General features: G+C 45.1%; 1 long non-coding RNA gene across 1 annotated transcript in view; it reads left to right on the top strand.

Annotated features, from left to right (window-relative positions):
• Nucleotides 1-23,496, top strand: part of LOC311422594 — a 107,566-nt gene that overhangs the window by 65,925 nt on the left and 18,145 nt on the right. The window contains exons 9-11 of the long non-coding RNA XR_014685425.1: nucleotides 7,604-7,635; nucleotides 13,722-13,801; nucleotides 16,072-16,275. This is a non-coding gene — a long non-coding RNA (uncharacterized lncRNA). The remainder of the gene's footprint in view (nucleotides 1-7,603; nucleotides 7,636-13,721; nucleotides 13,802-16,071; nucleotides 16,276-23,496) is intronic.

The following is a 23,496-nucleotide window of genomic DNA, read 5'->3' as shown; positions in this document are numbered from 1 at the left end:
AGCATCGCTGCCATCCCAGGAGCCTCGCTGAAAGGGGATGTATTAGGGCAGCCCGTCCGTCCCTCTCCCAGTGAAACCCCCGGGGACATTGATGGGGCCTTCTCACTCTGTGCTTCCCCAGGGAGGCTTTTCTCTTTGGGAAGGGTCTTTAGCAGGAGGGAGGAGGTGGTGATGGTAGCTTTGGGGCCTGCTGAGGTCTGTCGTAGGTCTCTGTGCTTTCCTAGGCACTTAGCTCTTCTGTAGGTACCTAGCCTCTTTCTCTAGCTCTACGATTTTCCTAAAAATATCTGCCTTTACCCTAGGTCTAGACTCCATCCCAGGCACCTGTAGATTTTCCCCGGGTCTGAGCCCTTTCCTTGAGATCTGTGCTTTTTCTCTAGGCATTGTTCTGCTGGGCATCAGCTGAGCAGGCTACCGCGCTACCGAGGCTTAGTATGTGTCGTGGTTTAACCCGGCTGGCAGCTAAACACCACGCAGCCGTTCGCTCACCCTCCCCCCTCCCTCTCTGGGACGGGGGAGAGAAATGGAAAGTGAAGCTCGTGAGTTGAGATGAAGACAGTTTAATAAGACAGGAAAATAATAATAATAATAATAATAATAATAATAATAATAATAATACAATGATGATAATAGTACTACTACTAATAATATGTACAAACAAGTGATGCACAATGCAATTGCTCACCACCCGCTGACCGATGCCCAGCTTAACCCCGAGCAGTCCGGCCCCCTCCCCCCGGCTAGCCACCCCTATATATTGTTTAGCATGACGTCAGATGGTATGGAATACCCCTTTGGCTAGTTTGGGTCACCTGTCCTGGGTCTGTCCCCTCCCAGCTCTTACTGCACCCCCCCAGCCTGCCCGTTGGCAGGACAGAGCAAAGGCTGAGATGTCCTTGGCTTAGTATAAGCACTGCTCTGCAACAATTAAAGCATCGGGGTGTTATCAGCACTCTTCTCATTCTAAGCCAAAACACAGCATTCCACCAGCTACTAGGAAGAAAATTAATTCTGTGCTAACTGAAACCAGGACAGTATGATTAACACAGCTACAACATCAGAGAGAGGAGAGCTCAGCGCTGTTGAGGCACACGATTATTAGCACATTCGCTGTGTTTGAGAGAAGGGGGCTGTGGCTGTGCTAGCCGGACAAGCCTCATGGTTATTACCATATTAATGGTATCAGGGAGGAGGGCTGCAGGCGGCAGTAGCCACGGAGGCTCACGATTACTTGCACGTTTGCAATAGGAGCGAGGCAAGGCTCGTGATTATTATTATATTGCTCATCAGTCTGTGTCCTGATACTGCTCAGTCATGCATGCTAGGAACAGCTTATCCATAATGCTCGGAGAATGGTGTGCCACAATCCTCTTGTAGCCCATCAGCAGGGCTGTTGGAGGACCTCACAAGGCTGTAAAAGGAATGAAACTGTATCACTATCCCTCCCTCCTTTTTCTTTCCAACAAGCAAGGATATTCGTTGTGATTAAATTGCTGGGGCTTTGTCAGAGGTTAAGAACTTAACAAAGGGACTTTGTCACACGAGATGAGCTGTGAGGGAGATCCCCTGGAGGAGCTCTTCCTCCCAGACGTTCACACACCTGTATCCTGGGTGTCACAAGCCAAACACAGCCCAGTCCTATTCAACAGACCAAAAACCAGCGTTTCAATGTTTTCAGCAAGAATGTGTGGTCTGGGGATATCTCATTCCTTGCCTGTGCTTGTGGCAGAGGAAATGGGATGGGAGTGCCACACGCGCATTTCACGCTCCTTGGCCTCGCTCCAGGCCTCTCGTGAAATTGCCTCTCCTGGCTGTGGTGACGAGCTCCCTGCTTGCAATGGGTAACGCGTTAAACTTGGCGCCTTGCTTCTCCTGCTTGTCAGTGAGTTTTCCAGTACACTTAAAGCGAGATAGGTATTGAGAGGCTAAGAGGATTTAACACTGAGAGGGTCAGGTATGGGCGTGGGACAGCAGATGCCTTCACTGATGGAGATTCTCCTCTTCAGCTGTCTCCTAAATGAGACACAGATGTCCTGAGCCCCAGCCTGTGCCTGAACCACAAGACTAAAGGGAGGAGAGAGTATATGTTTATTTGAACCCCTTGTTATACTGCTGGCAATGTATTGCTAGTTTCCATTCCTATTTTTTTTGTACTCTTAGCAATCCATTTGCTATTGCCCTTTTCTTCTGCACTCAGCCAGTAATCAACACACTCCAAAACACAATGGATTCCTTTTTGCGGTGAATCCCCTACTTGATGCAAACGTTTTCTGGCCTCATTTCTTTGGGATACGTTTCAATGGGAAGAAGAGGGGAAAGTATTCCTTGTTCCTCGTGAAAAATTGCACTGGCAGCCTGGGTTATTTTGTCGGACGTGTGGCTTTAAGTGACGCCTTTGCCATCTGTTCTGTCTGCTAATTATGAATGCAAAACAAACGTAGCCCACAATTGCTTCATTTAGAATAAGGGAGATGGCAGTGACCAAAATAGTTTTATTTTGGTGTCAGATGCTCTTTTTATTTCTCCTGTCTCTTCCTAATCTAAAGCAGGTCTGAAGCACTTCTGTCTCTTCCTCTTCCAATTTCCAGTAATAGACATTGCCATGACAAATGAGACTGTCCTTTACATGTTCATCATTTGGGCTTTTTTAAGAGGCAACTCCACACAAGCAAGGAAAGGGAAAATATTACATGACTTGAACTGCGAGGGCTAGTTTTGGACTTCACTTTGTGACTCCGATTGCACTAGTCTTAGCTGTGTAAGTAACTTGGAGAGAGACATCGTGGTATCTCCAGAAAGTTTAACAGCAGCATGTGCACCGCTTTCTCGGGCTGTTCCGTCCCTGTTTCCTCTTACCAAAGGCAAGTCCTGTAGTCATATTGGACTAGCATGGTATTAATGAACATTGCATTCTCCTCTTGCTTTGTTCAGCAGCTGAGGAGGTGAATTTTCTCGACTTTTGATCGTGGCCCCAGAGGATTTTCTCCTTAAGTGACCCATCACCGAAGATGGGTGATCCTTGTCCTTCAGTGACTCAGCAGGACCAGGGTATAAGAAGCACAGACAACTGTGCCCCCCTCCATTTCCTAATTAGACTTTCAGCATTTCCTAAGTTGCTGCTGACTTCAAGCCAGGGCTGGGTGATGTGGCATGTCGTGGAGGTATTGCTAGCAGCACAGCCATCCATCGAGCTGACCTGGATTTAGAAAATGGAGATGAGATAAAATGCTTGCTGCGCTCTGCTCTAAGGGGACATGCAGCCAAAAAGCCAAAGCTGTGGAACAATTTCTCTTTGAGTTGTTTGAAACTGAAAGAGGCAAAGTGTTTTTTTTTTTCTTAACTAAGTGACAAGATGATGTGTGCTAAGCTGTGACCTCATTTGTTTCACCAGTCCTTTCTCAGGCCAAGGAGGAGGTGGACAAGTGGCCGTGAGGGTTTTTCCCCCCCTCTGCTAAATAAGTCTGGCAGTTTGCAGATACACATCTGCTTCACTTCAACTCTCCTCGCTTTGGTATTGAGCATGTAGACACATGTTTTTTACCCCTCCTTCCTTCCCTCCCTAGCCATCACTCTTGCTATGATAATCAACAGGTTTCACGTCATTTTCTGGCTGCTTCCATGTTGGAGGGAAATAGGGCTGGAGCACTTCTCTACCTACTAAAAATCAGTGTTATGGACAGCAGAAGTCCTCCTTTCTTGCTTCCCACAAACCTTCTCCAAGAAAACTTGTTGGTTTGTGGTTAAATACTCCTTTCCCAAATTATTTTGAAATTCCTCTCGCTACTTTACAGAGTTTTCCTGAAGAATAGAGGTAAAAGTTCTGACTGTTTCGCTTTGGCCACTTTGAGGTGGTCCAGGGAAGGAGCAGCAGGGGGACACTACTCTCAGGAGGGCATTGTATCTGGAAAAATCTCTCTGGCTGCTTTCAGATCTTGGCCAACGGTCATAGCACAGCTGAGGCAAAAATATGCAGTGCTCCGTCACAGCCGGGGTGTGAAACACCCAAATCAGATCCTAAAAACTCACAGACTGGTCCCAAACTCCTGTCTCTTTGTCTTTGAACACTGTGCATTCAGACCCGGATCCTGTCCTAGGCCATACAGTTGGATGCCACTTCTACAAAACAATCATCAAAAACGCCTGAGGATCTTGCAGTATGAGAGTTAAAGATTCTGCTGGTGTCCCAGGCCTGAAGGATGATCTTGTGGTTTAAGCATTTGGACTGCAACCAAGAGATGTGAGATAAATTCCAGTGCACTTCCTCTGTGTCAGCTTTGGAAAATCATTCCTCCTCTCTATGCTTCCATTCTTCCCTTCTCTCCCTGTAAAACATCGTGCTCTGCTCTTGTGATTTTAATACTGCAATACTGAAATACTTGCAACTCTGAAAGCTCCTGATCCATGACTCAGCTTGTTTTCTGAAAATCTTCACTTCCAAGTTAAAATAGTGCTCCAGCCCATGGAGCTACAAGGGATGAAACAGATTTAAATTTGAAATAAAGGCACAAAAGCTAGACAAGTCTGAAGAGCACTGTAATTAATGCTATTTAGTCAGCCTGATGACAGCAAGAAGCAGCCTGGTTCAGGATGGTTGAGGTTAACAGTACTGGGAATGAAGGTAGGGTACATTTTTCTCTGGGTTCAGTTGGATGCCCTGGGAATGAATGTCCATGAATAACGCTAAAAGTATGGACAAGAAGAGACAATTTGTATGCCTACATGGCTGTATTTTAATTAGTTTTAATTGCAGTAGCTTTGGTTATTGGGATCTGCTTCTTTGGAGAAAGACTTAACAAATAACAGTCACAATGTGATGGAGAAGGCTGAGGTTTTGATTCCCTTGTACCTGGCGTGGACACTTGCCAGCTTTGTCAGGAGGGAAGGAAGGACAATTGCTGGAGACTTCTGTAGGTTTGTAGAGTAAAGTACAGGGTCGGTTGTCCTGTTTGGGGGCGTAGTGCTTCTTGTTTGAAACTTTGGAATCGCATAAACATGACGGCAGCGTTTAACGAATCATCTTTCTCGTGTGATTTATATCTGACTTCCAAATCCAGCGAGATGCCAGTCAAGCTCTTTGTCTTTGCTCTGGCTTTTGGACGGCTGCTTCGCTTGGAGCTCAGTGAATCGGTGGCCAAAGGAGTGAACCTCCCATGGCATAATGCAGAAGGAATGTGTAGGTGTGTGCAAACCTTCTCCCCGGGGGGCACGTGGCAGGCAGTGGCAGCTCCTGGTAGGGCTGGGTAGCCCGGGTGAGCTGCACGCGTGCCCGCTGTGGTCTCAGCACCCTGCGTGCCTCCAAGGTGTGCTGGGTCCTAGTGGAGATGGTTGTCCAAGGGGTTGTCTATAACTTGACATTCATCCACGCTCCCTTGGCGTGATGTGGCACCTGGATAATGAAAAGAAGACTGAAAATCCTTGGGGGCATCATGCAACCTAGGACACTGGAGCTGGTTTTGCCTTCACAGCAACTGCTGTTTGAATAAGCAGCTGTGAAGGGGGCTTGGGTAGTCAAAGCTGCATAAAGAAAAGGTCCTCTGCACCCCTCTGGTTTATTCCCCTACAGTGTAAGGTTATTCCCACTCTCAGTGAGCCATTCCTATTCTGTCTCAACTTTGCTGTTCCATACCTTGGTCTCTCCATTACAGCTTTGAGTTCAGGGTGGAAGAAGATAGATTTTTTTCCCCTTCAGAATCTCCCAGGGCATATAAAGGACAGCTTTCTATTTATTTATTTATTTATTTGTTTGTTTGTTTGTTTATTTATTTATTTACAGAAGGCCTTAAGAGGTATGAAAAGTGTAACCCAAACCAGATCTTATTTATTTGTCCGTCACCTGGGGACATTGGTGACGAGGCAATAAAAAGTGGTCCCAAACTACCACCCTGTCACATCTGCCATACTTGTGGCTCCACATAACCCATAAGACGTATTGTCTGCTCTCCTAGTGTCCGTCCCTGAAACAATTTGATCTATACCCATCTTTTGCTCTTTGGGAGGAACAGAACGTGCTGTGAATGCAGTGCTTTCAGTGACAGACGGTATTTGCACAGGTTTCTCTAGATGTCTGTGACTTGACTACAGGCTAGGAACAAGTCAGGTGTTTTCCTTCTCTGCTTGGGATTTAGCCTGCTCTGTGGATGCTTCCAGACAGTTTCTATCTCTGGGTGACCTTAAAGACTGACCTGTAATGAGACTGCTTTTCTTTGCACTGGGGATGCTCTAGTCTGTACCACATAGTAGGTATTATCCCAAAATATTTGCTCAAGGGGAGGTAACGCTCAGACCCCCTGCAAGGGTTTTCTCCCCTCATCTTCAGATTACACAGTTCCAACAGACAGCTAATGACACACGTAATGATGATAAAAAGTAAGTGCGACTGCAAAGGGTAACATTTAAAAATAATGATATACCTCTAACTAGGTCTTATAAAAGGAAGTCTTAAATAGCGAGAGAGAAACAGATGCTTTGGGGGACTTGTGGATAAAAATAGCGGCTTTCAATTTGCAACCAAAACAAAAATATGGCCCCACTTAGTCAACCTCAACACTAGAAATTCCTGTGAAAACCATAGGACCCAGGGCTGGGAAGGCATGTTAACTACCTGGTACTGCGTCTGCGGTGGTTTTGGCACATTTTTCTGGCTCCTACCTTGCCTTAATTCTTGCTTTTCTACCCATACTGGTGCCTGGCGAATCCCATCTTACTGGGCCTGATGGTTTATTTAACAGCTCTTTAGCAGGCTGAGACCTTCAGATTCTGGAAAAATGCTCAAGGTATGCCTGGGCTATGCACAAACCATCTTCTCCATGGGCAGTGCGGATTTTGACAGAGCTGGTGTAGGTGTAGGTGTAGCACACTCGGGATCTTTGCCCAGTGTCGAGCATTTTCCTCGAGGCAGGGCTCCGCGGGGCTCAGTTATCCACCTCTGTGATGAAAGACTGAATCAGCCTCGGCAGGGCTGGATATGTCTGCTTTGCGGGATGAGGTTTTCAAAGGCAAACTACAGACGGCTCGCTGGAGGCAAAGGCAAATATCCTTTTCCCAGCTCAGCTGGGCTGGTTGAAGGTCTGCATGTCTGCAGGCAGCTCTCCCCCCCGCAGCTCACCCAGGGGAAAGAAGTGTGCGAGCGGTCCCTAATCCTCTCCAGCACTCCTAGCTAGGTTCGTACCCTTTTCTTTGGCTGGTTTTAAGTTATAAGGACCGATTTTTGCATTGACACCTATGAGAAGTTGTGCCGTGCTCCCTTCTCCTGGCTCTGCTGTGGGAGTGATAAGCTCCTTGGCAAGCAGCTCGAGTGCTACAGCATCCTAAACCCCATCTCAGCCGTTTGTAAACCTGTGGATGTGAACGGTGAGGTCCTGCAGGCAGCTCTGACTCTGCAGTGCTGGGTTCGGAGCATCTATCTGTGCAAGAGGACTGAGCAAGCTGGGGAAAGGGATGTGTTTGTTTTGTGTGCTTTTGTTTAACTGGGAAAGACACTACAAGGTTGGAGATAGTGCCTTTATAATATTCCTACTTTTTTTCTTACCTGTTAAAGCAAAAAAGGCAAACCTTTCTTTTAAATGGGTAGTTTTAACTCATTCATTTGGTGTTTTTGTTACAGGTGGTTCTTCCCAAACAAAGCTAAGCAGTCAGGTGAGTCAAATATTTCACTTTCCTGCACATCTATGCATGAGGAATGAGAAATGATGAGTGGGGCCAATGCTGGACACCTCTGAATTTCAGGGATTTAGGTTCACAGTGGCCCCATATCCTCCTAACCACTTACCCCCAGCGAGGCATTTTTAAAACAGGCATTTTGTTCTTTGTCTCTTATGCAGTGCTGCAGATTCACTGGCTTCAGAGCTTGCATTTAGTGATTAGAACTTTATAATTTTCTCCTTTACTGGTAATGCCCTCACACTGTCATTTGGAGCTGAAAGGAAAGCGCGCTGCCAGAGCTGGCCCCACTGGGTGCCGCGATAATACTCTTAGGAGCGAGACTGTCATTAGATTAAGTGGAAGATACCGGTAGAGTTGCTCTTGATGGCCAGCCTCTCTTTTCTCCACATGATGCTCGGAGTCCGACTCTACTTTTCCTTTCAGATTTCCATATTGTCCCTCCTTTGTGCCTTGTCAGGAGCATTAGTCACAGCTATCCATCTGCATCGTGCGTCGCAGCTGAGACAAAGCCCGTGGGACGTGTGGCTGCCCGGCACCCTCACCCTGCATAGCACGGGGCTTGGATCCCTCGTGTGAATAGCAAGCACTGGGGCAGGGAATCAGCATTTGGCCCTACGTGCCCGCTGCGTGACGATATTTATCCTGGGTGGGGTGGCACCTCGGTGGGATGTTGGCTGTGCTGGGACCACGCTCAGCTCTGGTGTGGAAACGCGCTGAGGCTAACCAAAGGACTCATTTCTCTCATTTTTACTGGTAAAAAGTGAAGGTGATGCTCATTCGGGCAGTGTGGGCTCCCCTTCTGGAGTTTTACCTTTAGTAAAAGCCCTCAGCTGGACCTGAAAGCAGGGTGACACTCTGGGGCTAGCCCCAAGGCATAGCCCGTGGCCTTGGCTTTTCCCAGATGTGATGCTGATGTATGAATTTGTAGATTACTGGGTTCCTCACGTGAGGCTTGAAATCCTCATCTCGTGAAATGTGGCGCACGCGACAAGCAAAAGGCGGGTGCTGAACGATTGTCCCGAGCTGTCTGTCAGTGGGAGAGGATTTGAGACCGTCAGAGACGGAAGGAGGGCTTCCAGAAAGAGATTTCCCGCACCCAAATAACAAGGAACAGGGAAAAAAGTAATTAATAATAATAATAATAAAAAAAAAAGTTGAATTTTGTCCCAGCCAAGGAGTGAGAAATGGGTGGTGCTGTGCAGCGACCATCACCTTCCCTGAATGGGTCAGGCTTGATTTAATCCCCCCCCCCCCCAAAAGCAGAAGGTGAACAAACCATCTCTAAACGTTCAGGAACACACACATCAGAGACTGGAGGGGGAAAAAAAAAAAAAAAAAAAAAAAAAAGGTTGTTTAATATGGATATCTGACCCCACTGTGCCGGGAGAATGAGGCAGTCTGCGGCCCCCAGCGTCTGGTGGCAGGGAGTGGGTCCCACATTGTTGGCTCTGGCAGGGTTTCAGACATCTGCCAGGGGACGGGGATTTTGTTGGGAGAGGTGGCAGAGCGAGGGGAGCGAGAGAGAGACACGAGCAAGTGCGGGGAGGCTTGCAGCTTTCTATATATGCCCGGATAATGCTTCCTCTTTAAAATTCCCTTACTAAGCTCGGCTCCTATATTTTATATTCCCAACGAAGGTTCCCGCCCCCCCGGCCCTCCCCACCCACCACCACCCTCTCTGCCTTTAACTTGGGGAGCTGGGAGCTGCTACATCCACCCCGTGTGCTTTGCCAGGCAGCCCGTTTAAGGCCAAGATTAATGCAGTGCATTGGTGCAATCGTGCCGCAGTGCTGCGTGATCGGAATACGAGATGGAATATAGGGGGAAAGGCCAGAAATGTGCCTGTGTGCTGAGTTTACACAAGTCTCCTTAGCAACTTGTCTGATTTTTTTTTTTTTTTTAATTTATTTTTCTTTTTTCTATGTGGGGTGTGTGTGTGCGTGTGTGTCTGCGTGTGAGCGCTGTCCCAAATCACCAGTGGATAAAACATTCCCCGAGTTTTTAAAATAGCTCCGCTTGTTGGGCTCGTTGTTGTTTTTCCTTCTCCCTTTCCTTTTGTTAAATTAGGGGCTTCGTTAATTAATTAATTTATTTATTAATTTATTTGTTTTCCTGGAGGGAGGAGGGCACCGGGGGGGGGGGGGGGGGACGACGCCGAGCGAGGGGTGGCAGTGGGGCTGGGGGTGGGGGCACCGCAGTACTTCTCATTGTGACTTCGAGAGAGTTGGTTCCCTTCCAGTTGTTCACATCTCAGCATGTGGAATTAGTGTGCTTTCTCCCGATTTGCCACAGAATTGGCAGTAGACTGACGCTGTTAGTCATTTGAATTGTGTTTGGAGCCGGGCTGATTTTTTTATTTTATTTTATTTTTTTTTCCGTATTTATTTATTTCAAAAACATATATATATATATATTTTATTTTGAAAATACGCACGATGTATTTTGTAGGCTATAAAATGGAGGAAAGGGGAAAAAAAAAAAGAAAAAAAAAAAGAAAAGGGCGAGAGGATTGTGGCACGACTGTCCCCCGAGCCATCCCTTTATTCCCCTCCCCGTCCAATTTTTTTTTAGTTGCCTCCTGAAGAACCCCCTCCCTCCCTCCCCATAGGAGGGAGTGGCCTTTTAGTGATCAAGGTACGTTGGATTTTTTTTTCCCCCAGTTTGTGCGATACTTTATTAATAGCGTGGGGCAAAGAGAAAGGCTGGAGGGTGGGGAGAGCAGGGGAGGAGGTGACGGCGGGTGGAGAGAGAGGAAAGAGTTATCCTCGAAGTACTGTACCTTGAAATAACTCGAGGGAAAATAGTTGCTGCCTCACTTGAGCTGCTTTCCAACCCTTTCTGTGCGCTTTTACTTTTTCTTTTCCTTCTATTTCTTTTTTTTTTTTTTTAAGCTTTCCAGGGGGAGGGGGAATGAGGGTGGGGGGGTGAGAGGGAAGGAAAAAAAAAAAAAAAAGAAACTGAGCCAAAAAAATTTTGAAGGCTTGATTTTGGCTTCTATACAAACAGATGTTGCCTGTCATTCCGCTGTTAAGCAGGCAGCAGATTGGAGCAAGCAGCAGCAGTTCAGGGGGAACTGCAGCAGAACTGGAGAGTGGGAGATCTGTAGATAGAGAAATACCTTTTTGTTGTCATTCTGCACATAAATATTTTTTTTTTCCCTGGAATTATCTCTAATTATGACATGTCTCTTTTCATTTTTATTTTTTTTTAACTTTATTTATTTTTTTTTTAAGTGGGCAAAACAAACTCAAAGCAAAATGGAAAAGCACTAGGAACTCTCACCTAAATTTTTACCAAAACAGCTATCTTTCAGGCTGGTTTGGAGAGCTTTTCGCTTTGCTGTCTTGTTCCTTTCCACATAGGCGAACACGTGTAGGAAAGGGGGTTCTATTGGAAATGCTTAAGGCATTCTCGGTAAGTGAATGTTTACAATGAATTAGGACAGGGATTCTCTTGTTTTTCTTGCTGCGAGCCCTGTTTCTGTTGGGTTTGCCCCGGAGTTGTTGCTGGATGTGGAATTGTGAGGGTTGAAGGCCTTTCTGTCTCCTTTCCAAGTTTTAGCAGCGCTGTAGGAACACGAATCGCGCTGTTTATACAGTCAGAAGTTCTAACGAAGCACCGATACGCTCCATATCGCGGCTCTTTTGTCTTCTGTATGCGCTCGTGGGTTTAATCCCCCCCCCCGGTTTTTTATGCTCTCGTTTTTTATTTCCCCCCCCCTTTTGTTTTTAATTTCTGCCTTCTGCTTTAATCGTAGTGCGCTTGGGCGGGGAGAGCAAACAGCAAAACACGGCGAGCTGTGAGCCGAAAGAGTTAAAAGTTTCTTGGCACAGGAGCAGCAGTTTAGCAACAGATCAATTCATTTAAATGAAAGAAATCACAGACCAAGCCATCTGATTTTGAAATTTCACATCTTATGCTTCCACTTTAGAACAAAGCTTCTGTTTTTCTTTCGCTCTTATTAATTCACGCTGCTTTTGTTGAAGGCTGTTGGTTTTCATAGGAACTTTAGGTTGTCTGTAGTCTGTCTCTTTCCCTCTTAAAATATGAAATCCGGGGGTGTAGCCATCCTCTGCTAGTTGCAGTTAGTTCTGCTGTAAAGCCAGCCATAAACCTCTGCACATATAACAGCTGGTGTCAGAGCTGTTTTCACCCTTGATTACTGTATGTTTGAAACAGCTTCCATTTTCTGCCTTGCAGGCTGTACAAACAGTCACCTCTGTGCTGTGAAAAATAGTCCTCTTCAGCCTCTCTGACTGTCCTGCGGGCTTTCTGAGCATACAGGGCTGGCTCTGTGGGTACCCATGGCACCGTGTTGGAAGGGGGGATTTTCTCGACCCAGATAAGAAGTATTTGCCCCCTCCAACATCTGTATCGAGCAGCAGTTGTTCAGACTGGCTGTGTGTGTGCCTGAGCGCAGTCCTGCAGATGGAAGAGTTGTATCCCTCTATGCCTTACCACGTACATCGCCCGTAAGCCACCGTAACACTTTTAATGGCCAGTTAAAGTCTGAGAAGGATCACAAGCAACTTTCTGTGGCTGTTTGTTCAGTTAAATGCATTCGAGCTTTGGTACCAGTCCCGGTAGTTTTGTTCCTACATCAAGTCAAATGAAAGAAATAAATTCACAGAGAGAGGGAAGTTAGGGATTTTTAAAATCTATCCCCATCTTCCTTTTACGTTACCTCCTCTAGAAAAAAATAAAAATAAAAAATAAAAAAAAAGGACTTGCTTACGAGAAATGAATGTGCTTGGTGCAAGGATTCGCAGCCCCGTACTGAATTTTGATGGAAGCTTTTGCGCCGTGATGCTGAGCCTCTTCACGGTGGCATTGCGTCAAAGGAGAGGCCGTGGCGTTGGGGCATGGGCGAGCTCCTATCAGAGGGAAGCAGCGAAAGGGTGGGGAAGGCGTCCGCGAGCGGGGGGAATCCTTTTGTTCGGCTGCTCCCCAACCTCAGCTTCCCTGCACCCCCTGGAAGAAATCCTCAGTGAGGAAGAATGGTCTTAAGCCGCAGAAAGTGGATTTAGAAAAAGTGGGTGGTGGTGGGGGGGAGAAGTATCAACCTCCACCTCTAGCGCGGCTATGGTTGGTCGTAGATCTGGACGCTTTTATTATTTCCTGCTCTTACACTAAGATCCCAACTGCGTGTAGGGAAACGGCAGGATTCGGAGCGTGAGTCCGTCCCCCCCCCCCCCAATATTGGAAATATTTCTGTGGGTGTCGTTGTGGTTACATCACCGCGCGCTCCTTCCTCATCTCCATTCTTGTGCAAAATTCAAATAATTCCCCCCCCTCCCCGATAGCAGCTGTGCATGGTTTTTTAAGTCGGTCTTTAACGTTGCGAAAGGAACAATAAAATGAAAGGCAAAACCGGCATCTTAAAACTTGGCAAGTGAAAGCAGCTTGGACTGGCAGCCAAGAATCCTGCTGTGGTGCAAAAAGAATAGCATCCACGAAGCCACCACAATCCGGGGTTTCTCTTCTTTTAACAATCGCATCGGCAGAGAGAAATAATTATTCCTTGTATCAGTGTTAAAAGAGTCAAAAAGCTTAAAATGCTTGCTTGGTGAACCTTCTCAAAAGCAGGTAACGATCCTCCTATTTGATTCTGTTTTATCAGACTTTAATTGGATAAGGATCTATATACGATAACTAATCGGTTTAAGAAGTTGATGCGTGTTACTAACTAGCAGGGGATGCATTTGCTGCTGCAACTTCCACGTTGCTTTATTTTTCTTAATCGCGTTGGTGCTGATAGAATTGGCAAACTTCGTAAATGCTTGTGTTATAAGAAATGTTTTATTTCCAGGGATTTAACTCATTGTGTGTGGGGGGGGCAGGAGCGGAGCGATCCAAGGTGTAACAGGGAAAATAAGCTTAAAAAAATAAGAATAATAATTAAAATTGGGAAGTCGTGGGGAAGGGGGGAGGAGTGAGTTCTCTTTTAGGACCTTGTCTGATCCTTTTGCTTCTAAAGCTGTAGCCTCTGGGTATATAAAGGTAGGACCCATTTCTTGAAAATTTGCCATGAAAATATCCATAAATGTTTTGTCTTCCAGAATACTTTCCTTGAAGAGTTGGGCCTAGCAATATGGCAGCGCCCGTTCGATAAGAAATCTTGTAAAGTGCTGCTACTGAGGTAATTTGGTTTCTCGTAGATCCTCAAGTCAGTATATTTCTTTTTCTTATAATGTCTTCTTATTTTAAGTACAGAAATCTGTTGATTCAGGTCTTTATACCTATGATAGAGAGTGTGTGTGCATAAATATATATGAATATATATGAATATATATTTATAGGCCTGAATAGACTGGAGGGGAGGGAGGGTGGTAAGGGAGAAGAATGGGAATTATTTAGTGGTCGTGTTTCTTATTTGACTTATTTTCGTGGCAGAAGTATGAAATGGCTGCAAACAGCTTTTTACTCAGGCACACAATGCATTCCATAATGATCGATTTTCCTGGACAGGGCATTTATGCTTTGTGGTTTGCAAGGATACCACCCACAGACCAAAACCAATGTTATGTCTTTAGAGACTTTATTTCTACATGTTTCCTTCTATATTCCTCTGGCTATAAATCCAGAAAATGCCAGTCTTATACTGGTTTAATACTAAAGAAAGGTGTATTACTTTTTTTTTTTTGGGGTGCCCCAGGTTCTAGAACCAAAGCCTTGTTGCTCCTGTGATTGTCGACGTGTTATAAAATTAATAGTAAAGCAGAATATCCTTGGCATAAAGATATCACAGTCCTTCATGTAAAGAATATGATCCTTAATGTACAGGTTGGGGCTTTTTGTTTGTAATCTTAGCATTCTAGTCAAATGCAGTGTGAAGACGATTGATTTGTTTGCCTATCATAGATTTTCTGCCACTGTGTGTATGTTCATCAGGTTTTCAAAAGGTACAATAACAGTATGGGGAATGTACAATAATCAATGTGGGGAATTGTTTCAAAACCCAGGTCTTGTATAATCTGTGGGTCTCCTTCAACCCCCCCGAATATATTGGATGTAAGTGAAATAGTTTTTTTTTTTTTTTAAAGCAGTACATATTGAAAAAATACTAATGATCTATATGTTTTAAAAACAAAACCAGCAACAACAAAAAAAGCAAAACACAAAACCCTGTTCATTTGCTGCTGCCTTTATCAGTTTCAGAAATTGTCCCGGAGTTTGTTTTGCAAAATGCATGAAAAGAAACAGGTTGGTTCCTGGACACTCGTCCTTTACAGCGTGTGGGTGCCACTGAATGAAATGTCTGTGCCACCCAGCTGCCTTTCCCCAGGGCTCACAGGAGTGCAGAAGTGGTCGATCGGATTCCTAGCGGGGACCTGCCGGAGTGCTTTATTTGGCACACATAGGTGCTTTTCTAAAGATAGCTATTTCTGCTTTCTCTCTCTCTCTCTTTCCTTTTTTAACAGCTGAAGCTATGGTGATGGATCCTAACACTTGTTCTCTTTTGTTCTGTGAAAGCCCGTCAGGTAGCAAGGCAGTGGGAGCTGCTGGGCCAGAACTGCAGCAGAGATCAGCCCTCGTTCAGGAACTAAATAAAGGGCGTATTTATATTTTTCTTTTTGGGTCAACACCTAACAACTGTCCTTACGAGCCTGCGGTGGGCTCTTAGAAGGTCTGGCTTAGTTCTGCCTCTGAGAAGAGCTGTGATAATTCCCTAATAAAGATCAGTTGCTGAAGTGTGTTGGGTGCCTGCAACCTCCATTCAGACCAGTAAGAATTGAGGCCACATGTCCTACCACAGGAGGTATGTACAGGCCACCCAAATGGTACATCTCGGTTTCCTTCAAGGACTTCAACTATACCCCAGTGGTTAGAAAATGAGATTGTGAGATATTAAGGGAAAAGAAAAATGCTTTAGAACTATGAAAACCTAGTAAAAATGTAACCTCTGCATAGTACGTGTGCTTCAGTGAGCCCAGTACTTTCCTATCTCATACAAAAAAATAAGGAATTTCTCTGCCAGCAGGGAATACGTGCAAATTCTCATACCCTCATATATACATTATATATACATATATACATTAAGGTAAAGAAAATTAGGATCAAAATGAATATGCTCCTAAAGAAAATACTCTCTGTTATGCAGCATTGCATTATCACATGAGAGTGACGTGCAAAAGTCTGATGGAAAAAAGCCTTTCCCTTGTAAGAAATACTGATAGAGGCAGCAGCAGTGTTACTGATCCCGATACTGTGTCTATTAGGCCCTAATAGAAGGGTCAAGAGGCAATTTGAATTACAGTCTTAGGTTCCCTGAAATAAATGAGCTTCGTGGTTGGAGGATTTGGGTTATTTTTGGTAGGGGAACATTTGTTATATTCCGTTTGCAGTTCGGTTCCAAAGAAGTGCACAATACGTGTATTTGTGCGTGATGTGACTCTGTTCTGTCTGCAGGACCACGTGCTCCCCGACCCATTGCCTTGACTGCTGCACACATTGCAGGGCTAGACCTTTCCGAAAGCCGGGTGCTCCCAAATTGCATTTAGGGTCCTACGTAAAAGTTTTGCTGGTTTTACAAAGATGCTCCACGCCTGCAGCTTCTGCTCTTGGTAGGAATTTCGGGCACTGAAAACTTTGGAAAAGCTGGATACTTTAAAGGTAGGTATCACAGTAGAAAGAGTAGGAATCTAAATTTAGACAATCAATTTCGCAGATAACCTTTGGACAGATGGCGAAAGTTTAACGTCTCTGGTGCTGGATGGAACAGGAGTTTCGTGTAACCCAGCTCAAGCAGCGTTCCAATAAAGGAAAATTGTATATTTTAATTACATACTTACCAGGCTGGAAAGGTTGAAGTGTTTTATTTTAAGAACCTCCACAAGAAGTGGGAGAACTTTTTAAAAGCATCCAAATAACAAAATTATTTTCCAAGTGCTGACTGTTTCATTTTTATAGAGAATAATATTAGCTTGCATTGATTTCGTTTGTCTTCTGAAGAAAGAGAAGAGGTAGAAAGCGAACATTTTGTGACTCTTTAGGCACCAGTTATTCTGACTGATTTTGTTCAAAAAACCTCCCTTTGGAGCTTACAGCCAGCCTGCTATTCGGCCTCGTTCCCCACCAGTTGCCCACCCAATAAAATTTCATTAATGGGAAATGTTAGTTACGCGGGAGAGAAACTTGGAAACTTTGGGGGAAGGAGGGGGACGCTTCTTGCTCGCAGAGACAAAACTTTGCTCCGCGATTATTTTTCAAGACTTACTAGAAAAACTTTTAAAGCAGCTCTATGTTTGTCATTGTATGAAGAAATGCAGGCAGACAGCAGAGAGCTGGAGTTGGGGGAATTTTCTGGATTGGTTAGTAAAGTGAAAGGACTTTTATTTTTTCTTCTTTAAAAACAGAATTAAAATAGCACCCCAGCTCAGTAATGACTTCTCTGAAAGTTAAAACAACTCTTACGCAGTTGTTTCTTCTGCCTGTTTTAACCAGGCTGCCAGAATGGAAACGGGACAAGTTTTTTTTTTTTTTTTTGCAGGGTGGGGGTTTGCATGTGTATAGCAGTGCTGTGTACGTCGAAACCTGCTCTTTCCGAATTTGCTACACCGTTAGCGATAGCCACCGGCGTTGGCCATTAATTCTGTGTAATCCTCAGTAGTCCTGTCCAGCCAAGGAGCTGTAAGAGAGAAAGGCAGACCTCTTGCTTTATGTTGTTTATTTTCAGATCTGTTTTATTTTGCTGAGTTTTTAAGGGAAGCTGTAGCAGCAGAGCTGGTGTTATAGCAAAGGCAATAAGCAACTCTTCCCCCCCTCGGAGAAGGGGTGTTGGGGTGCGGAGGGGAGCGAAGGCTGCTGCTTACTAACAGCTCTGAAATTTCATTTGCAGAAATGGTTTTCCTCTATTAAAAAAAAAAAAAAAAAAAAAAAAGGCAAAAATAAAAAAAATAAAAGCCAAACCTAGCAAATTGCAGAAGAGCTCCATGCCTGTTGCCACAAACCCGTAGATCCGAACTTGTGGTCATATTCCACACAAGCTTGTATCTATAGGTATGTGTCTGTCTGGCAAGTGCACAAAGTGGTGTGTTTCTGCATTTCAGCTGGCAATGTTGAACTCTGCTGTTTGTGTCTTCCGTCTAACCCACTCTTCCCTCCTCCCGTTTTCCTTTTAAGAGATACAAAACGAGAGCTGCAAATCGTGTTCTGCAATTATCATATCAGTTTTCAGCTTTGGTTAGTGTTAAAATACACGCAGACAAGCCAGCAGCTCGTTTGTGCCTGAATAAAATGGGACGGGGGGGAAGGTATTTGCCATCAGCCCGAAGAAATGAAATCTCAGCTACGTTACCCGCAGGTCTGGCAGTGGGGCAGGGGCAGAGGTGGCTCTTAGGCTGTCGAACGCCGAGGTTGTGGGGACGCGGGGAGAATTGTTGCATTGATAAAGTAACGGGGATCCGTTCTTCGCTTCGTGACGGCGATTTGTTTGTGAGCAATAGGCGCCTCTGCTCGTCTTTATAGCCAGTAACTTCCAATCTCCGGACACGCTGCAGGCTTGCAGCTCTGTGGCAGAGCAGGGATCGCCCCTCCAACTCCTCGCTCCCGTTAAAATTAGTTTAGTGTAGAATCCCGTTCCTCCTAATTTCACGGCACTTAATTCTTTTCAAATAGTTTTTAAGGGGGAAAAAAATCACGCTATAAACTCCAAAAGATTGGTAGAGCAGGGGAAAAAAAAAAACACGTAAGCAGGCAATATAAAACCTGCTGCGTAAAACTAACGTTTTTCAGTTGCGAAAGTGGAACAATTATTTTTGAAGAAGTTTTTTTAAAACCCCAACATACAGATTCTGTACAAAAATAATTAGAACGTGAACTCAAAATAAAGTCTGACTGTTTCTTTCCAGCAGCTTTCAGTGTTATTTCTACCCAAAGATTTGGTCTGTATTTCCACTTTTAAATTTCTCTGTGTTTGAACTTGGCTGGTTTGATACACGCTGCTGCAGTCCAAAAATGTTTTTTTTTTTTTTCCCCTTGCTGAATTTCCAGGGTTTTCTATGTGTTTTCTATTTATTATAGAAACATAAAATGATGGCAAAGAAGGCATCTGCTAATAAAATTGCAGCCTAACTGCTTTTCTTTCTCCCTGTGAATTAAACTTGTTTTTTTTTTTTTTTCTGTTTCTTTCAAAAAATGCACAGTTGGCCATTTTATGTGACCGTGCATTTCAGCAGGCAATATTCCCCTCCTGCACATGTCGGACACCAAGTTAGGAAGCTGTGGCTGCAGTAGGTGTGTGGTTTCCAGCAGATCTCCTGCTGCTGGCTGGGCCGTGCGGTGCTGTGCAGCCTTTTTTTGGCACCCGTAGCTCTGGTCTCGTGGGCTCCAGGTGGTTCTATGCAGGGCCTGTGGCACGTGTCCACAAGCGGTGCTTTGGCTCTTTGTAAAATGGACAGTAAGAGGTGATTGAAGAGGGTGAAGGACACATCTCTTCCAGGCAAACGTGTCGCAAGGCCACATTGAAGCGGTGCTGTGACGTGCTGCCCAGAACATGGGCCCTGGGTCAAGATCTCCCCTGGGCATTGCTTGCTATCACCCGTGTAAGTGCTGGAGGCTCCCAGTGTCCCAAAACTTCCCCGGTGCTGGTTCCTGCCCCTGTTTTCCCCTTCGCTAGTGGATGTTGCTTCAGCCGCAGTGGAACGAGCATCATTCATCGTGAGCTAGGACAGAGGCAGGATGAGGTTGCATTTACTGGTGGCAGTGAGATCTGGTTTTGCTAGAGGCTTGCCATGGTTTTTGTTTGTCTGCTTTTATTATTGCTCTTATTATTACTACTACTATTTTATTTTAAAACACCCTAAATATTCAGTGCATTAGATTCCTACATTTACGGCTATAAAGGAAGTCTTGGTTCATTTAGTCTAACCTCCAAAGAGAAATCTGGCCAAATGCAGTTCCCACTATAAGGCATACGTCTGCATGGTGGCCTCTTCCCTGGAAAGCCATCCAGAGACGTCAGGCACCTGGCAGAATATGCTGAGAAAAGCCCAGAAATTGTCACTGATGTTTTTGGAGGCTGGCGCTTCAGGTGACATTGCTCTGAGAGTGCCAAGAGCCTGTGGGAAAGGAATTGGGCAGATGTGCTGCAAAATGAGATGCTCCAGTTGGGGTTGTGGAGGATTTGAAAGCATATTTTTGGATTAGAAAAAGAGTATTTGAATCTAGGGAGAGGAAAGAGGAAACAGGCTTTTCTTTTGTACCATATTTCGGTGCAGTCTCTCACCGACTATGTTGGGATCTGCTAATCAATATCCAGCTTTTTTCCTTTGGGTGAGAGACTTGATCTGCACGTGGCTGGATGCTTAGCAAGCAAACTGCAGAAATGTGCCTCTAGGCATGGGACTGAGGTGTTGGCCGTGCTGCTGGGAGGAGAGCTGCTGCATCCTGCTCTGAGGCTCAGCACGTGTGCTGGGGCTACTGGTTTTCTGCTGCTGACAAGGAAAAAGGGGCAAAATCTGCTTGGAGATACTGTGGGTCCTGCACAAAGAGGCCTCTTGGACACCGTTATCTTCTACTGCTGCATGGCTACAGGGGAGATGCCGGCGTGGGCACTGGTAGGGTGAGCATTTGTGTCAGGAGCACCAGCATCGCTCTCTGAGCATGGCAGAGCCCTGGTTTCTGACGTGTAGCTCAGGTCTTTGTACCGGAGTGCTCTGTTGCTATACCTGTTCACTTGATGCTGCTAAAACTGCCCTCCTGGAACCAAACTTAGTTCTTAGCATGGCCTGGCTCCAGCTTCTGCCTCCCTGCCACTAGCTCATGTGCCCTTCCCCTCCCCTCTTCCTCTTCCTCTTACATTTTACTATTTTTATTAATTTAATTTAGCTTTTTTTCTCATTAAGGTACCCCCACCTTTTTTAACCATAGCCTCTGATGTTCTCCCTCTGCCCTTCGTTTTTCGGCTCATCTTTTCGGACAGCACCGTGTTGTGTTCTCAGCATTCATTCGTGTTTCTTTTCTGCTGGTTGTGTTTCACTGCACTTCATTAAGTTTTAGAGCGAAACTCGAGTCTGACAAAATGATGTGAAGAACCTTGAAATGCATCTTCCCTTTAGGACGGAAAAAAAGCTAATTGGAGTCTGTGTAGCTTCTACCTGTATTTTCCTCAGGATTATTATTTTTTTTTTCCTCACTTTGCTGATAAGGAGCTTGTGTTTATGCAGCAGCTTTGATCCAAGTGCCATGCAGGGTGCACGGAGATCTCTTCATCAGTCACTGAGTTGCAGCGGCCGCATCACCATGCACAGGCATGCTGCAAAATGGCTCAGGGCAGGAAGTACTGGAAGCTTCCCCCAGTTTGCTGTTGCAGAGGAACTTAAGGAAATAGAAGGCAGTCGCTGTAGCTGGCAACAACCCAGAGCATCTGCACATAGACTGTACCAGGAAGGCCTTGGGGACATGAAAAAATCACAATATCCTCTCAAAAAAAAACGTGGTACCTTAATTAATGCAGTCCCATTCTCTATCAATATGCAGCCATTGCTTTAGTGCCTCCCAAGAGGGGAAAAAAATGCCTCCTGTAGAACTACGTGGCTGTGTCTGCATCTGCGGGAGCTTTACTACAAGCGTGTTTCATTTTGCCAGAGTTACAGTTTAATCCAGAAGCAGTAGTTCTTGTCTGAGGAAGAAAAACAAACCTCTTCCAAAGCAAACTCTTCTTTTTCTTCAGATTTGGTAAACCGTCTCCTTCTCCCTCAAAACAACAAGACTGTTTCTCGTTTCTGTTAATGACATCTTTCCCTGAAAGCTCTTGTAATGCTGCTCGCAGACGAGCGTGTTAGATGGCACCCACTGGGGTGCAAAAATTATTTCACTTGCCTGCTCCCCCTTTTCCCAGTCTCGTCTGGTGTGGAGCACAGTAAGCCCTTGTCAGCAGAGAGGAGCACACAATAGCATTCGGGTAATTAGTATAACCATATGCAGTGGCAAATGGGAATCATGATAAGCAGAATGTAATTGTGTACCCTGGAATTTGAACCTTATCCAAATACTCTTATTCAGATAATCAAATCTGGTTAAACTCTTAAAAGGCAGATAAATAACTACTTCAGTAATCTGATTTTTTTTCCCTTTGTTTATTTGCTTTTAATCAGCGAGGGAGAAAATAAGGAGAGGATGTTCTTAGACACGGATGTTTGAGAGGCAGACACCTTGAGCCAGGCAGTCTCCATAATGTAGGTGACCTGAAGGAGGAGAGGTGTCCTCAGTTGAAGATGCTCGGTATCACTGTGAAAAGCAGCCTTGCCATGCCACCATGGAAGTGGCACCAGGCTTTTATATGGCTTTCTGGTAATCCCCTACGAGTTCTTTTACTTTCTGTGTGTGCAAAACCAGCGTTGGCTCCAGGTCCTCGGCGTGCTGTGCAGGATCTCGAACAAGAGTGTTCAACCTGGGCTCGCCGAGCTTCACACCAAAACCAGAGGGCACTTCTCAAGCATAGGGCAGGCCTTGGGCAAAAAAAAACAAGGTTTTGGGGTCGTCTAGAGTTGCTGCTGCTGTGCTCCAGCTGCTGACAAAAAGCTATGTCTGGTTCAGGAGCGAGAGTGTGGCTACCCTTCCCCTACAAACTACCAGATATTGAAATGTCATGTTGAGTAAATCTTCAGATTGCTGTAACTCTTGCTAAAAATTCAGGCGCAGACCATTTTTGTAATGCCTTGAAAAATTTTGGAGAGCTTTCAAAATATTATAGTTGCTCTGGTTTTCAGCTGAGCCCAGCTGAGGAGACTTCTTGCCTTAACTTGCAGGCTCTTGAAGTTCCCGACCTTCTTAGTCCACCTGCCAGGCTTCCAGGAGAGTTCTCTGAGCCTAGAGATAAACTTTGAACCTCTTGAGGTTCCTCATCACAACCAAGTCCCAACAGCAAAGTTGCATTGAATAAAATTGACGGGGAGAGCTGATCAGTAGGAATCGTGTCAGCATTTCCATTGTAAAATCACATCAGGCTGAGGTTTTTGAAAGTCCTCTCTTTAACGGATCACTCCAGGCTGAAATTTAGAAAACAAGATTTCAGACCTCAAACTGGAACAATATCATTTGTGGGTTTTGGTATTTATTTTTTTCTCAATGACTTCAGGAAGTATGTTTGCTTCATGAGGATTTTCTGCTTCCCACCCCCTCCTTGGCTAGCCCTGCAGCAGCCTGCCTGGGATCTGAAAGTGAAGGTGGGTTCTTCCTCTTTCAGTATCCTTCAGAGCCATAAAGATTCAGACCCACATGTCAGCTGATGATTTCACTGCTGGTGATAACAAAACAGAGTTCTGCTTTCTTGAACACATTTGTACTGGGCTTCCATTGCTGGCATCGTTGTTATCTTGACCCTGTGAAGTCAATGAGTGGTCTGTAAACACACACAAGTGTGGTATAGCTGAAGGGGCTTAATACATGGGGCACTATTTTCTGTGTCATTATAATTTGGGGATGTTGTACCCTCTGAAGAGCAGCTTTTCTGTAGAACATGACTAAATTGCTGCTTTGCATAGAAGAAAGTTTTAGGAAAATGGAGTATTCTAGCCATTAAATCCTTAAAATCAGCGCTGGATTTGAATTCTGCTAGTTGTCTTGGGAAATTAAATGTAAAGCTTGGATTCATCTAGCACAGAATAAAGGAAGCAGGTTTCTGAGATCTGCTTTCACCTGGAGTCCATGAAGGGAACACGCAGTAAAACAAGTGACACTTCTGCACAACTCCTAGTCCAGACCAAGCCTGCACCTTGATCTCAGGTCTTCTGAGGTCAGTGGCATGGGCTGCCATTAATTTTGGTGACAAAAGCCCCAGATCTGGCTGGGAGGAACTGCTAGAATGAAGTGTCTTCCCCATTTGAAAATCAC

This window comes from Aythya ferina, assembly GCF_964211825.1.
Source record: "Aythya ferina genome assembly, chromosome: 22".
In the NCBI taxonomy this organism is placed as follows: Eukaryota; Metazoa; Chordata; class Aves; order Anseriformes; family Anatidae; genus Aythya; species Aythya ferina.
This window is presented reverse-complemented; position numbering and strand designations above follow the sequence as displayed.